Raw genomic sequence first — 15,103 nt, 5'->3', positions numbered from 1 at the left:
TCATATATATATAATATTATGTATATGTCTATATATATATCATCTATATTCATCTATATAGATCTATCTACTACTATATCTATCTTCTCTCTATATCTATTCTCTCTATTGTGTGTGTCTCTACTCGCTCTCTGTGTGTGTTATCTCTCTCTCTCTGTGTGGTCTCTCTCTCTCATCTCTATCTCTCTCTCGTCTGCATCCTCTATCTCTCTCCTCTCTCTTTCGGCATTGGGTCTCCTCTTCGGCTGCGCCGCTGCGCTCCCGCTTCTCGTCCCCCGCCCCGCTACGCTCCCGCTTTCTCGCTCCTCGCTCCGCTTGCTATTGCTTTCCCTCTCGCTCTTTCTTCCTTTGCCTTCCTGCTCGTGATTCAATCACCAAAATCAGCCAAATATTATGTTTATGTTCTATTTATTGATCACTGACATATTAACAGGAAAATAAAGTGCATTTGCTTCAATGCATTTAACGTGTCACAGAAACCAAAAATGTGCCCAAACATCTGATTTTAGGGACAAAGGAGCTTCTAAAATCCTGTCGGCCGTTCCACAAATTCGTCTCACTTGCTTTCCTTCGCTGTGAACTGTAATGGTTGCGCTGTAATAACGCCCCCTAGAGGTTGGGAGGTATATCGATATTGAAAGCCAGAATATCGATATTAAATCTTTTTAAAAAATATCGATATTAATCTTTATATCGATTTTTATGCACAGCCCTAATATATATATATATATATATATATATATATATATATATATATATATATATATATATATATATATACACACACACACACACATACACGTCCCAAAAGCCGACTCTGTCCAACCATAACTTCCTGTATGTTACGGGCGCTGCCATTTTGATTTGCTTTGTCCTGCCTTCAATCCCAGAGAACAGTAGTACCGCAGATCGTCACTAGGAAGCGAGGAGCAACCAAGGAACTGGGATAGCGTGATGTGTAAACGGTCGTCAGAACAAGGCTCGGCTTGGTTAACTGATCCAACCTCGGACTGGGCTCGGATCGGTTTAACAAGGGTAGTGTAAATGGGGCTTAAGTTATCCAGGTGATGTTATGGATGTGGAAAGTGAAGGACAGGGTGGAGAGGGCTGCCCTGGATGATGCCAAGGCCCTAAAGCTAAAAAGTGGGAGATATACAGGAATTGTCAATGCATATTTTAAAACTGCCATTTGGTTAAAGTTGACTTTGCACAGTAAGCAAGTGTGGTACATAATGTGGCATGACATCGACAGCCCAAGGAAAATAGGTGCTGACTAGAAATAATTTTCAGTCAAATTGATTATTTTTGCTTTAACCCTTGGTTCAGGGCTAATGTGTGAATTGAGTTTACTTTAGGGTTAGGTACGTACCTCTGACCTTACGTTTAGGGTTCGATTCGGGGTTAGGGCATAGAAAGCAATAGAAAATGAATGGTAATGTAAGGTCCACACAATGATGTACATGCCAATGTGTGTGTGTGTGTGTGTGTGTGTGTGTGTGTGTTAAAATTTAGGGCGTTATGGAGAAATTTTAAAAGGGCTTTAATAGCACAAAACCTCAGTTTTGTAGGATAGATATTGGATATTTGTGGTGCACTGATTCGGCAGAGTGTTCTTTGGCAGAGGAGCGGTCTGCAATCTGAACACATTTTTTAACTAAACACTGTTTAGAGACAAAACGTTCATTGTATGTAAATTGAGAGGAAATCCTGCTAAATCCATGGATCTAATTTAGGTTATTAAACGGTTCACGTAACGTCACAATTCGCCCCAAGTCCACTCTGATCAGCTCTACTCCTGAGTAGGGCCTGGAAAAGCCCAGCCGATGCTGAAAAAGCTGTCGCTGTACCGTTCATAAAGCGGGTGGAGCCTAGTAGAACCAGGCCAAGTGGTGCCAGTGTAAAAGGGGCTTTTCATTCTTTCCTCCATCCATGCATCCATGTATTCATGTCTTATCTTTTTTGTCTTAGTCAGGACTGATCCAGGCTGTTAAAAATAGTAAAATCACCCTGGAACAAGCGGAATATGAATTTCTGTCCTTTGTCAGGCAGCACACCCCACCTGGACAATGTCCTCTTGCTGGTAAGTTTCACCTGTTATGTTACTGCTGCCTTTCATATAAATAATACACCCAATTGTCTTGAAAAATACTTTAAAGGTCACAATTTTGGACACACCCTTGTCATTCAATAATAAAAAAAAAATAACAATAATACATATTATCTTATTTCATTTTATTTCGGGTCATTGTCCTGGAAGGTGAACCTCAGTTTGAAGATTTGGACCAGTTTTCTAGTACCTCCTGTGGAAAAACATCCCACAGCATCATTCTGCCACCACCATGTTTCACTGTAGGGATGGTGTTCTGGGGGTGATGGGATGCGATTGGTTTGCGCCAGACAGCGTTTTCTTTGGTGGCCAAAAAGTTAAATTTTAGTTTCATCTGACCAGAGCGTCTTAATCCATACATTAGGGGAGTCTCCCACATGCCTATTAGAAAACTTGAAATGTGCCTTTTTAGTTTAACACTAAATAACCACTTTGTTCTGGCCGCTCTTCCATTACGTTTAGCTCTATGGAGTGTATGGCTTATTGGGGGTCATGGACAGATCCTCCAGTCTCTGCAGCTCCTTCAGGGTTACCTTTGGTTTCTCTGCTGCCTCTCTGATTAATCCCCTCCTTACCAGCTGTGGTGGCTGGTCCCCGCTTGGCAGGTTTGTTGTAGTACCTTGTGCTTTCCATGTGATGAAGATGATGGATTTCATGGTGCTCTGGGGTAAAATCCAAAATTTAGATTTTTATAAACCCACCCTGTCTTGTACTTGTACTACAACTTGTCAAATCCTTGAATTTTGCAAGGCACTTTAAATAATAATCTTTGTTGTCATTGCAACATACATTCCAATGAAATTAGTTCTCTGCATTTAAGCGCAATGCTCCAACCACTAGGCCACCACTCACCAAAAGCTTATAGCACCTAGTATTCCCCGGAGGTCTCCCATCCAAGTACTACCCAGGCCCCACTCTGCTTAGCTTTTGCAGTCAGACGGGTTTAGGCGCATCCAGAGTGGTATGGCTGTGGAGATATGTTTATTACGCCTCATGAGCTGGGGTTACGAGGAGTTAGAAACCAGAATGGGTGTTGAATTTGACCCACCAAAATTATACTGTTATGCCAGAAGCTGTTTGAATATGATTATTATTATTAATTATAATTTGGTATTATCATTTTATTTAATAGGTCATTCAACTCAAATAGTAGCTATAACAAAATGTGGCTCAAATGGTAGTGATACCATGATATCAACTTGTAATAATTTATACCATTAATGCATTTATTAATTAGCTGTTATGGACTCATTTATGCTGGAACAGGAGGCCTGATCGGTTCATGTCCGATGAGATTTATCCAGCAGCGTTGATAACTCAAATTATAACTGCAATTAGAGTTTAAAACGTTACTCCTCTATCACCAATCCAATGATAATGTCTCTGTGTTAATGTCAGATGTTAACTCGAGAAAAGGTAACTCTATATTCTGAAAGACCATGCAATTCTGAATTGGAATGAACACAAACAATTACTAATCCACAAGTTGTTGTTTTTATTGAACCAAAAGCAAGTTACAGTAATTCTCTGATTCAACAACCTTGGAAACTCTACTCACTACTAAACCAAACATGTTAGTTAGAGTAGCCCATGTTACCCTGAGCTACCTCTATAGTTATAATAATAATTGAACTTTATTGAACTTTATTGATCTCACAATGGAGAAATTCACTTCTGTATCTATCTCCCTTGGGGAGCAGTGGGCTGCCACTGTGCGGCGCCTGGGGAGCAATCAGGGGTTAAGGGTCTTGCTTAGGGACCCATAGTGGCAGTCTGTGGGAGTTGAACTGAGAACATCTGTAAATATAAAGTTTGGCATGCCAAAAAAAACATTTTCAAGAAAAGGCAATTTTAGTAATTGCCTTGCAATTTTATATCTAAGCATTAAAAATGATAATATTTCACCAATTTTCACAGCAAGATGGAAATAATGACTATCCAACATTTTAAGATTTTGTAAAAACTTTTTTCCTTTTTTACCTACCTTTTGAAATTAATACTTGTTTCTACTTCTCCAAAATTATACTTCAAGAAAACTATTGTGCTGTCCTGGGGCCATATGCAGCTAGACAGCTAGGACAAAAGTTCCCCACACAAAGCTTCCTTTTCTTGCGTTGTCTGAATAACCTTTATTCACAAATCTGGCTTTAAACATTGTTTTTGTAAAAAGACAAATACTTTCCAAGGCAAAAGCGTGTAGAACAAATTCAACTTCAACATTAGCAGTTTCCCTAGCTTCATCGCTGAAAAGCAGCTTTTCCACCTTATTTTTGACGGAAACATGGAGGCAGCGAGTTGACGTTTGTTTGGGCGAGACTTCCACCCGCTCACTTCCTGTCAGTGTTTAGCTAGCTGAGAAGTGGCTCATGCGGCTACTTCGTCTCAAATTACTCGGCATTATGAGTTCGAGGAAGGCCGGGATCGTTTGTCCGGTTAGAGGCTGTCATAATAACGGGTGTAAAAGAGAGGTTTACGTGGAGCAGGAGTGTTTTAATCATCGACCGGGAACAAGAGCTGTGGATACGATGCGCCCTACTTCATTCACCCTCAGCCGAAGAAGGAGGAATCCCTTCACCTGTGGTTAAAAGCTTAAAATCTGAAGAAGCCACCGTATGTTTTTTTTCATTTTGTGGACAAAAGACCAACAGAAGACCACACGATGCCAGAAAAGTGTCTGGGCTGCGAAGTTCCATGAAAAACATTAACAGGAGACGTAAAGAAGAGAGAAGAGAGGTAAGCGTAGGGACGTTTACATTAGCACTAACTCTTAATTCATTCGTTTTTGCTGCTTCTGATAAAACATATGCTTTCACATGAATACAACCGTCTTTAGCTTTGTTCTCTCTGTAAAATATTATCTGGATGTGTTTCATCCCTGATGGTAGGTCTATGGAGGTCCGTTATCCAATGAACGATTTTACAGCTAAATATATTTAGCCTGTCAAAGAACATAAAAAGCAGGGTTCAGGTGTTTTGTAAAAACTGGAAGGAACGTGTGATATGAATATTTGAACATGTAATGATACAGATGCTGCTCTATTAGCTTGGTCTTAACATAGTTTTAAGTAGTCTTGATATATTTTATGCTGTTTGCTAAACTGATTGCGGTCTTGTGTTTGACAGATGACAGCCGCTCTGATGCAGAGGCTGACCGGACCGCTCCATAATCAGTCACCTATGAATAAAGATGCTGATACTACAGGCACTGATGATCACACCAAGGAGAAAAGAGTAAGAAGAATGTATGTGGCTGGGTTCCTGGAGTATCTTCGTCCTGGCGATGAAGTAATGGCAGACAGAGGCTTTACCATCGGAGATCTGCTGTTTGGGAGCAGATTTAACCTTGTTCTACCAGCATTCACTTATAAAAGGAGAACAGTCCTCTGATGAGGATGTAACTGCCACAAGGAGGATTGCAAATGTCCACATACATGTGTAAAGAGTTATCAGGAGGCTCAGCGTTTTCACAGTAATCTCCCAGACTGTAACCATGAAGTTGTTTTATAAAATAGAAACAATGTTTAGAATCTGTGCAGCTCCTGTGAGCATGAAGGGGAAATCATACATGAGGAAGCAGAGAAGTTTACATGTCAACAAGATCCTGATTAGTTATATTCTACTGTAAACCAGAGGAATTATTAGACACAACAATGTGTTTTGGATTTCTGCTTTTAAATATTATTTATTTAGCACCTTGAGGTTTTACATTTTGGAATTACTTTTAATTTTTAATAACTTTAAGTATTGTATATCCTTAATTCATGACTATTTAAATGTTTACTTAAACAAAAACTGTGTCCAACTAAAATGTGTCTTATTAAATTTTGCAATCCATTTCACTTTCTTATGTAATTTGCATTTATTCATATTTTTGATCAAGTGGATGTTGACGTTGGACATGTAAAGAAATAAAGTATATCTTATGTACATTTCACTTGTAGCATATTTGTAGGCCATTTAATTCTTTGTGGGGCAGAAAACATCCATCATTCTGCCTTTTGGGGACGGCGCTGCTCATTTGTGCAGGACAATCCAGTCAAGACATTTGGCCACAGCAAACTGCACCTTTTAACAAAGTTAAAGAAACCGTTAATTTTTATATTACAGTCCTTGGTGTAATATTTATATAAAAATATGGATTATAGTTTATAGTGATAACTTAAACTATCCATTTAAATTTAAAATTTCAAGCCAAAACATGAAGTGGGCAGAATGTTTAGATATCCACTTAAAACATCAGTTTAATCCCAAACATTACAAAATTAACTGACCAGCAATCTAATCACAGCCAGCCAACAGCCAGTATGTTTCTGAATCAGATATTTCATCAGCCTACCTTCCATAAGCTCGCCACTGCATGACTGAAGGCCTCCCCTGGAGTCGCAGCACCAGAAAGCTCCGGTCGTGTTGGTAGAGCCGGTTGATGCAATCAGGATCCAGCAGAGTGAACGTCGGACTAGTTTTAGCTTGAACGGACATCAGCCTCCATGAAAACCAGGTTATCCTTGTTGATATTTATTAACACCGATCCAACTCTTTCACTGCGGAGGTTCGCTTCGGTAGAGCCGTCCGCACCAAGTGACACAAAACAGGTTAGAATGTCCTTGTACGTTTTGAGGAACTTCTTCATGTCATCCTCTCAGTCATGAATAGTTTGAAGCTGTGGCCCTAACCTGCCACTTCGATTGCTCTGCAATTTTTGACAGTGTTGCCGCAACAGTTGATCATTTCAGTCAAACTAATGTTATTTGGCAGAGGGAAGCGCTGAAACGGAAATGCGGCACACACAAACGGAAGTTGGACCCATAGTTACTTCCGCGTTCGAAAATAAGGTGGTTACCAGAGCAAAATACGTCAAAGATCTTTTTTTAAGGTGAAAGCACTCACTATCTCACGTAATTCACATAGAGATCTAACAAAGTTGTGATGTCTCACTCTGATTAAATATGAACCCAAAGCATTTCTAACTGTTTTTACCATGGATTTCCTCTGACTAAGAATTAATTAATATCTTATTTATGTAATGTATTCACGACATGAATTCCTTGCTGTCTTAACAAAAGGCAGAACAACTATAACGTTACTTTCTATAATTATTACAGGTTCTGCTGAGATGTCAAATTCTGGAGAGTGCTTAGACACCCTGACACACAAATATGGATTAACTTAATTTCAAGTGCACTCGTGAACTTGTTTTAGTTGATTTAGTTTTCTTGATGTACTGTAGAGCGTGATGAGGTCTGTTGTGGTATTGTGGCACTGGATTGAGGGGACAGTTGGTGTTGTCTGTCAAACCCAATCTTCTTAAGCTGCAAATTCAGTAAAGTTACAAAATATATATAACGGTTGCAGTTACAGCTCAAACGTCGTAACAACACTTCTAAATCTGAGTCTGACGCACAATTTCAAATACAAATACGAAGCAGTTTGATTTTTGTCCGATGGCGAGCGAGAGAGAGAGAACTGGTAAAGCAGCACATGGTAACAATAAGTCTAGCGCTCCATAAAGATGTTATTAATCAGGGAAATCTTTCTGATTGTTTCACAGCGGTTACCAGCAGCGGGTAAACACGCCCACGACAACACACTTAGGCTCCCCACAGCCCATTTCTATCGGAATATGCGCCAAAACTGCCTTTTTAAAATGAACTGCACGGTGCAGTCTGCGCCTGTCTGAATTGCAATGAGAAGTATTACACATCTATGCGTGAGCATAATCAAAAATTCCCCCCAGGAGCAGCGTTTTTTTTTTTTTCCCCCAGGACCCACGGTAACGACAGCAGTGTTCTTACGATGGAGTATTAGGGCCACACATGAAGAGAAAAAATAATTTTGCCATGACGAGATTAAACTGGTGCAGATCAGTTGATGCAGCAGAGGCAGTGGCGACCCACCAGCTTAAAATCTATGTATTGAGATCTTAAAAAGGGTCTTATAGCTTAAAAGATCATCCTGTTTTGGTTGATTTTGTAGCCGAATAGAAGAGATGTTCTCAAAGCATTAAATAAGCCTTTTGACTTTTAAAAATGTTGTCCTTTTAAGGTAATTTTAAGTTACTTTTCATTAAATTTGTCAATATCCTATGGAAGTCTGGACATATGGCATAGGCGTTTCAGGTGACTTGGCACTGCTACATGGAATCCAGTTGGGCCTGGAATCCACAACACACTAACATGTCTTCTGTTTCTAAACACAGTCTCATGTTGATTAGCTCAGAGGGGTAACATAGCGATCATTTACAGCAAAACATGGCACTTCCTGTTGTCAGGGGGCGTGGCCTAAATTATGTCATCATTTGACCATTGGATATTGTAGAAGACCCAATGATGATCAATCACAGAAAGTTTGGTGCCTCTGTGTGTTTCTGTGTAGGAGATAAAACTGTTTTATTTTTTGTGGCGAGTAGGTGAACTTTGACCCCTGCTAACACCCCTTCAACATACTCAAAAACTCACCGTTTTGATAACTTTTAATTGGCCATGCCTTATGATCAGACTGACCGAGTTTCAAGCCGCTCGCTCGAAATCCCTAGGAGGAGTTCGATCAAATACCAATGCTGTAAACATCAAAAATGGGGTCAAAATCAGACATTCAATCTAAAATGGCTTACTTCCTGTGATATTTGCACTATGACGTTAATTGTAAATTCTCAGCGTCTTGGTGAGCTCTACCACTGTACCAAATCTCATGTCTCTACGATGAAGTAAGTGAATAGCAAAGGGTCCTTTGAAAATTGCTAGGTGGCGCCGTTGAGGCATTTCTCTTTGGATTTTTGTGACGACCTTAAAATACAAAATTTTTAAACAGTCTTCTTGCATCCGCCAAGTTTGGTGAGTTTTTGAGTATGATAAAGCCCCCAAAAAGGCCCCTCTTTAGGGGGGCAGAATAAAAATAATAATTAAAGCCGCAAGCGGCGATGAGCGGCCCTCGCAGCCAAGCACCGCTGGGGTACGCGCACCGCCTGCCGCCAGCCACCGCAGAAGCTGTCACGCATTTTCCCCGCCCGCTCACCGGGCGATTCACACGAACCTGTTCGGCAGCGCTCCCCCACGACTCACAAAAAATCTTGTGCAGATTGGTCGATGCAGCGAGGAGATACAGCCGTTGAATAATGATAATGCATTTGACCACTGGGCCGGACCGCTGGGGTTGTAAAGAGATGACATGTTGGAAATATATAAATAAAATTGAATTGAATTAATTTGTCTTTATATAAAACACACGAGTTGCCTCTTGGCATGACATGCACTATATATATATATATATATATATATATATATATATATATATATATATATATATATATATATATATATATATATATATACACACACATTTGACCTAATAACATACATTATTCATGTTTTTATTAGGTCAAATGCAACAATTCAATTTTATTTATATAGCGCCAATTCATGAAACATGTCATCTCAAGGCACTTTACAAAGTTACGTTCAATCATATTATACATATTGGGTCAGATTATACAGATTGGTCAAAAATGTTCCTATATAAGGAAACCGGTTGATTGCATCAAAGTCCCGACAAGCAGCATTCACTCCTGGGGAACCGTAGAGCCACAGGGAGAGTCGTCTGCATTGTACATGGCTTTGCTGCAATCCCTCATACTGAGCAAGCATGAAGCGACAGTGGGAAGAAAAACTCCCCATTAACGGGAAGGAAAACCTCCGGCAAAACCGGGCTCAGTATGAACGGTCATCTGCCTCGACCGACTGGGGTTACAGAAGACAGAGCAGAGACACAACAAGAGAGACAAAAAAGCACAGAAGCACACATTGATCTAGTAATCTGTTCTACATTAGATGGTAGTAGCGGGTGAGCCGTCTTCTCTGGATGATGTCACAGTTAACAGAACGCCAGACCAGGTGTACCTACTATGAAGAAAAAGAGAGAGAGCAAAAAGTTAAAAGCTGAAATGACGACAGTCATTTCAATGTAATACAATGCAAAACTGGAGAACAGTAGACTGAAGAACAGTAGAAATCAGTAGAGTGAGAAAATTAGACCCTGATGTCCTCCAGCAGCCTAGGCCTATCACAGCACAACTATAGAGATAGCTCAGGGTAACATGAGCCACTCTAACTATAAGCTTTGTCAAAAAGGAAAGTTTTAAGATTAGTCTTAAAAATAGATAGGGTGTCTGCCTCACGGACCAAAACTGGGAGTTGGTTCCACAGGAGAGGAGCCTGATAGCTAAAGGATCTGCCTCCCATTCTACTTTTAGAGACTCTAGGAACCACCAGCAGACCTGCAGTCTGAGAGCGAAGTGCTCTGTTAGGAACATACGGGGTAATCAGAGCTCTGATATATGATGGAGCTTGATTATTAAGGGCTTTATACGTTAGAAGGAGAATTTTAAATTCTATTCTTGATTGAACAGGAAGCCAATGAAGGGAAGCTAAAATTGGAGAAATATGATCCCTCTTGTTGATTTTCATCAGAACTCTTGCCGCAGCATTTTGGATCAGCTGAAGGCTTTGAACTGCATTTTGTGGACTTCCTGATGGTAAAGAATTACAATAGTCCAGCCTTGAAGTAACAAATGCATGGACTAGTTTTTTAGCATCACCCCTGGACGGAATGTTTCTAATTTTGGCAATATTCCGGAGGTGAAAAAAGGAAACTCTGGAAACCTGTTTAATATGGGATTTAAATGACATGTATTGGTTGAAAACAACACCAAGATTTTTTACTTTATTACCAGAGGCCAAGTTAATGCCATCCAGATTAAGTGATTGATTAAGAACTTTATTTTTTGAAGACTCTGGCCCAAAGATTACAACTTCTGTCTTGTCAGAATTTAAATGCAGGAAATTTAAAGTCATCCAGCTTTTGATGTCATCAAGACATGACTGCAGTCGAAGTAACTGATTGGATTCATCAGGATTTATGGATAAATATAGCTGAGTGTCATCAGCATAACAGTGGAAATTAATCCCATGCTGTCTGATAATTTTGCCAATCGGAAGCATATATATAGTAAATAGAATTGGTCCAAGGACTGAACCCTGTGGTACTCCACATGTGACCCTAGAGTTTGAGGAAGATTTATTATTAACATGAACAAACTGGAATCTGTCCGACAGATAAGACTTAAACCAGTCCAATGCTCCTCCCTTAATCCCTACAGTATGCTCAAGTCTTTGTAGGAGAATTGAAGGTTTGATGGGAGCTGATGGCCCGGAGAGAGACTTCTTGGAACCAGGAACAGGCAGCAAGGTCCACAGCTTGGCAGAGAATTGACAGCTCAGGGGAGAACCCACCAGAGCTCGGCAGCAGGCTCTTCTGTAAGGCAGAGGGGAACCGGAGCAAGGCAGCAGGATAAACAGGACAGGTAAAAGGTAAAATGGACAGAGCTGCTATGAAGTAGCAGGGCTACTATGTGATTACATAGAGCTGTACCTGCAGCACAAGAACACGACAGGCACTCCAGAGCCACGGGATCCTCTTTCTTATCCAGTGGAAACTAGAAATAGAGACATGCTGTTTTAGATGGATTCAGCTAATGTTTAATTAATCAAAGCAGCAACATGAAAATTATGATTGTTGGAAACAGCAGATGCAAAGAAGTTTATTTTTCACTCACTGACTACATTTACATGTGTAGAATAATAATCAGTGTTATCAGAATCAAATTACCCCTATGGGACACCGTTATTTGGACTGAAAGCTATAAAAATCTGATAAGACACCAGGTCTTGTTGTTTTTAATGGCACTCTCAGGCTCAATCCTCTATTTAACTTTAGTCAAGAACACTAATTCATGCGAGTATGATTTAGTCAAAATATTAAAAACCGAGGAATGCCTATCTATGTAATAAATAACTAAAATATATGAAGTGTGATGTCTGAAGTTTTTTAAAATTCATGTTTTTTTGGTCACTTCCTGAAAAATAACAGTATAGGACACGAGGGGTTTGCCCCGACAGCAGCATAATCCATAAATACTATAATGAACTGATTATTAGTGTGCATGCAGTGTGCATGCAACATTATTGACAGCGTCTTTCTCAGTCTTTGACGTCCTAAACTATCGCAGTTTTAACAGGAATGGGCAGAATTATTTTCTTAATTGAGGCTCCAAATCTACTGACGAGACTGAGAAACACACTGAAGCCACAGAGGAACTTTGTGGGATACTGCAAAGTCTGCAACCGCAGTAAAATACTACTCAAAAAGAAAAACCTGAAGGGAATGAGGCTCCTCATTTTTATTCAAAGAGCTGTGACAGCGTGCTCTAACTGTGACCAAGTGGCCAACAGCATTGACACTGTCCCAAAACAAAGTATGAAAAGGCTCAACATTATACATCAACTATATCCCTAGTGTGACTCATTGGCTAAAAGCTGTGAAACAGAATAGCTGATATAGCAATAAAGCTAGCGTAGTAATATAATGGAGAAACAGAAAACTAATAAATGACAAAAGTCCTGTTGGTAGCATAGCTATCATTATCCTAGCATCTATGCTAACAACAGAGCTAAGAAGACAAATGACAAAAGTCCTGTTGGTAGCATAGCTATCATTATCCTAGCATCTATGCTAACAACAGAGCTAAGAAGACAAATGACAAAAGTCCTGTTGGTAGCATAGCTATCATTATCCTAGCATCTATGCTAACAACAGAGCTAAGAGGACAAAGCTCTTACCTTCATAATCGAAAAATCGCACCGCCGTCACCGCTCAATTTACCGGCTGTCCGACACCTCGCCTCCGCAGAGACGACCCCACACCTGGCCGCTAGTCTGTCTTATTTTATCTCCTTACGTTTCACGGTTATTTTTAGTCATTTTCCTCCGCTTGCCGAGAGAAGCATCTATCCGGTCCGTCACTAAAATGTACCCCCCCGCTGAGTCTCTTAAGTTAAGTTCCCTTTCCTGTTTTTTACCATTATCAATAACACCACCATGGATTTTACCTGAAATAATAGTAGATTTAACAATATTGGAAAAGAAAAATGGAGATAAAATGTATATATGTAATTCTATAATAGTGGAGGAATATATAGAACAGTTTTATAATTATGTAAAAATGTATACGGATGAATCAAAAAAATCAATTAGGAAAAACTGGAGTTGGTGTAATAATTCCAGAGTTTAAACTGCACATAGGGAAGAAATTAAATGAATATCTGTTTATATGGCAGAAATGATTGCATTATTAGTTGCTGTAGAATGGATTGGGGAAGTGAGACCATTAAGAGCTGTCATATGTTCAGATTCAAGTTCATCATTGATCAGTTTAAAAAGAAATCATTCAGAAAGCCGTCCAGATATCTTATTAGTAATTCAACAAATACTATATCATATTCAGGTGATGGTGTTATCAGTTGTGTTTTTTTGGGTTCCTGCACATATAGGAGTGAAAGGTAATGAAATGGCTGATAAGAAAGCTAAAGAGTCGATAAATAAAAGTAAGAGTGATATAAGCATAGACCTGGGTAAATCAGAGGTTCAAAGTATTATTAAAAGAAAGATTCAAGAATAATGGCAAAAACAGTGGGAAGAGGATATAAAAGGAAGATGGATTTACAGAATACAAAGGATGGTAGGGGAAGTTAGAGGGACAATTGGGAGGAACAGAATACAGGAAAGGACAATAACAAGACTACGGTTGGGACATACAGCACTTAATTCAACATTACAGTTAATGGGGAAACATGAATCAGGAAGTTGTGATGTATGTGGGGAATTAGAAACTATAGAACATGTTATGTATAATTGTAGAAAATATCAAAGACAAAGAACACAGCTCTGTCTTCTGTAACCCCCAGTCGGTCGAGGCAGATGACCGTTCATACTGAGCCCGGTTCTGCTGAAGGTTTTTCCTTCCTGTTAATGGGGAGGTTTTTTTCCCCCTGTTGCTTCATGCTTGCTCAGTATGAGGGATTGTTGCAAAGCCATGGACAATGCAGACAACTCTCCCTGTGGCTCTAGGCTTCTTCAGGAGGAAATTCTGCTTGTCAAGACTTTTTTGCAATCAACTGGTTCCCTTATATAGGATTAAAGATTAAAATCTTTCTTTTAAAGGCCAGCTAAAGATATTTTAAAGCTGCTTACAATTATGTTTGACTGTGTATGAATGGTTTGGAAAAATGCTCCCATCTAGTGTTGAAAATTATAACTGTTTTCCCTTCAAAACACAATTCACATTAAAAAAATTGTCAAAATAATATGGTTGGACGTAGCAAAAATGTTTTTGATAACTTTTTATGGGGTAAAAGCGGTTCCATAATAAACTTGTACATAAAAAGATAGTTGTGTCCATATTAGTCAGAAGTTGTGCATAAAAAACATTTGTAAACTCATAATAATTTAAATCACATTCAAAAGATACAACATACAGTTTAAATAGTTACAACTTCAATAACTAATAAATACAAATTTCAAGTTTAAATTTGTGCTTTACTCTTTATGAACACAAACAGCAGCGGCTGCTTGAGAATACGGATTTCTTCTTTGAGAATACGAATTCACAACAGTGGTCTGACGTCACGGTTTCCAAGGCTGGTTAATGGAGCACAGAGTGCGAAGATAGGAGCCGCGCATGCGCTCTTCAGACTGACCGTCTCTGAATGCACCGCGGCTGCAGCTTCATTCCAGACAGCGCAGAGCTCACAGTGGTAAGTTAAACACTCCCTTTTCTGCTGCTGTTGTTCAAAAGTACGTTTTCAGATCGTTTGAGGCGAGAACATTATACTTTTAAGCTTCCCTACGTGGCCTGTTTACAGAGTTAGTGCGTAATTTAAAAAAAAAAGAGTGATTGATTTGTTTTGTGTTTATCAGGCTGACGCGTGTTGCTTTATTAACTCAATAATTGCTGGAATAAATTGTAAATGTCTCCAAAGAATGACAGCAGCATATAAAATGGAATTGGACCATAATTTAATAACAATATATATCAGTCGAAAGACGTGTGGCACAATAAGGGGAAAAAAGTGTCGATAAAAGTTGGTTATAGAGACAGTTTTCCTTC

The 15,103-nt window shown here is 39.4% G+C and overlaps 1 long non-coding RNA gene and 1 pseudogene across 1 annotated transcript in view; one reads left to right on the top strand and one right to left on the bottom strand.

The window, feature by feature from the left end:
• Window positions 1–15,103, top strand: part of smfn — a 79,675-nt gene that overhangs the window by 34,211 nt on the left and 30,361 nt on the right. Inside the window, exon 4 of the long non-coding RNA XR_004928213.1 lies at window positions 1,969–2,080. This is a non-coding gene — a long non-coding RNA (small fragment nuclease). The remainder of the gene's footprint in view (window positions 1–1,968; window positions 2,081–15,103) is intronic.
• Window positions 2,964–3,082, bottom strand: LOC118558209 (annotated as a pseudogene).

The sequence above is a fragment of the Fundulus heteroclitus genome, unplaced genomic scaffold (assembly GCF_011125445.2).
Source record: "Fundulus heteroclitus isolate FHET01 unplaced genomic scaffold, MU-UCD_Fhet_4.1 scaffold_109, whole genome shotgun sequence".
Lineage (NCBI taxonomy): Eukaryota > Metazoa > Chordata > Actinopteri > Cyprinodontiformes > Fundulidae > Fundulus > Fundulus heteroclitus.
This window is presented reverse-complemented; position numbering and strand designations above follow the sequence as displayed.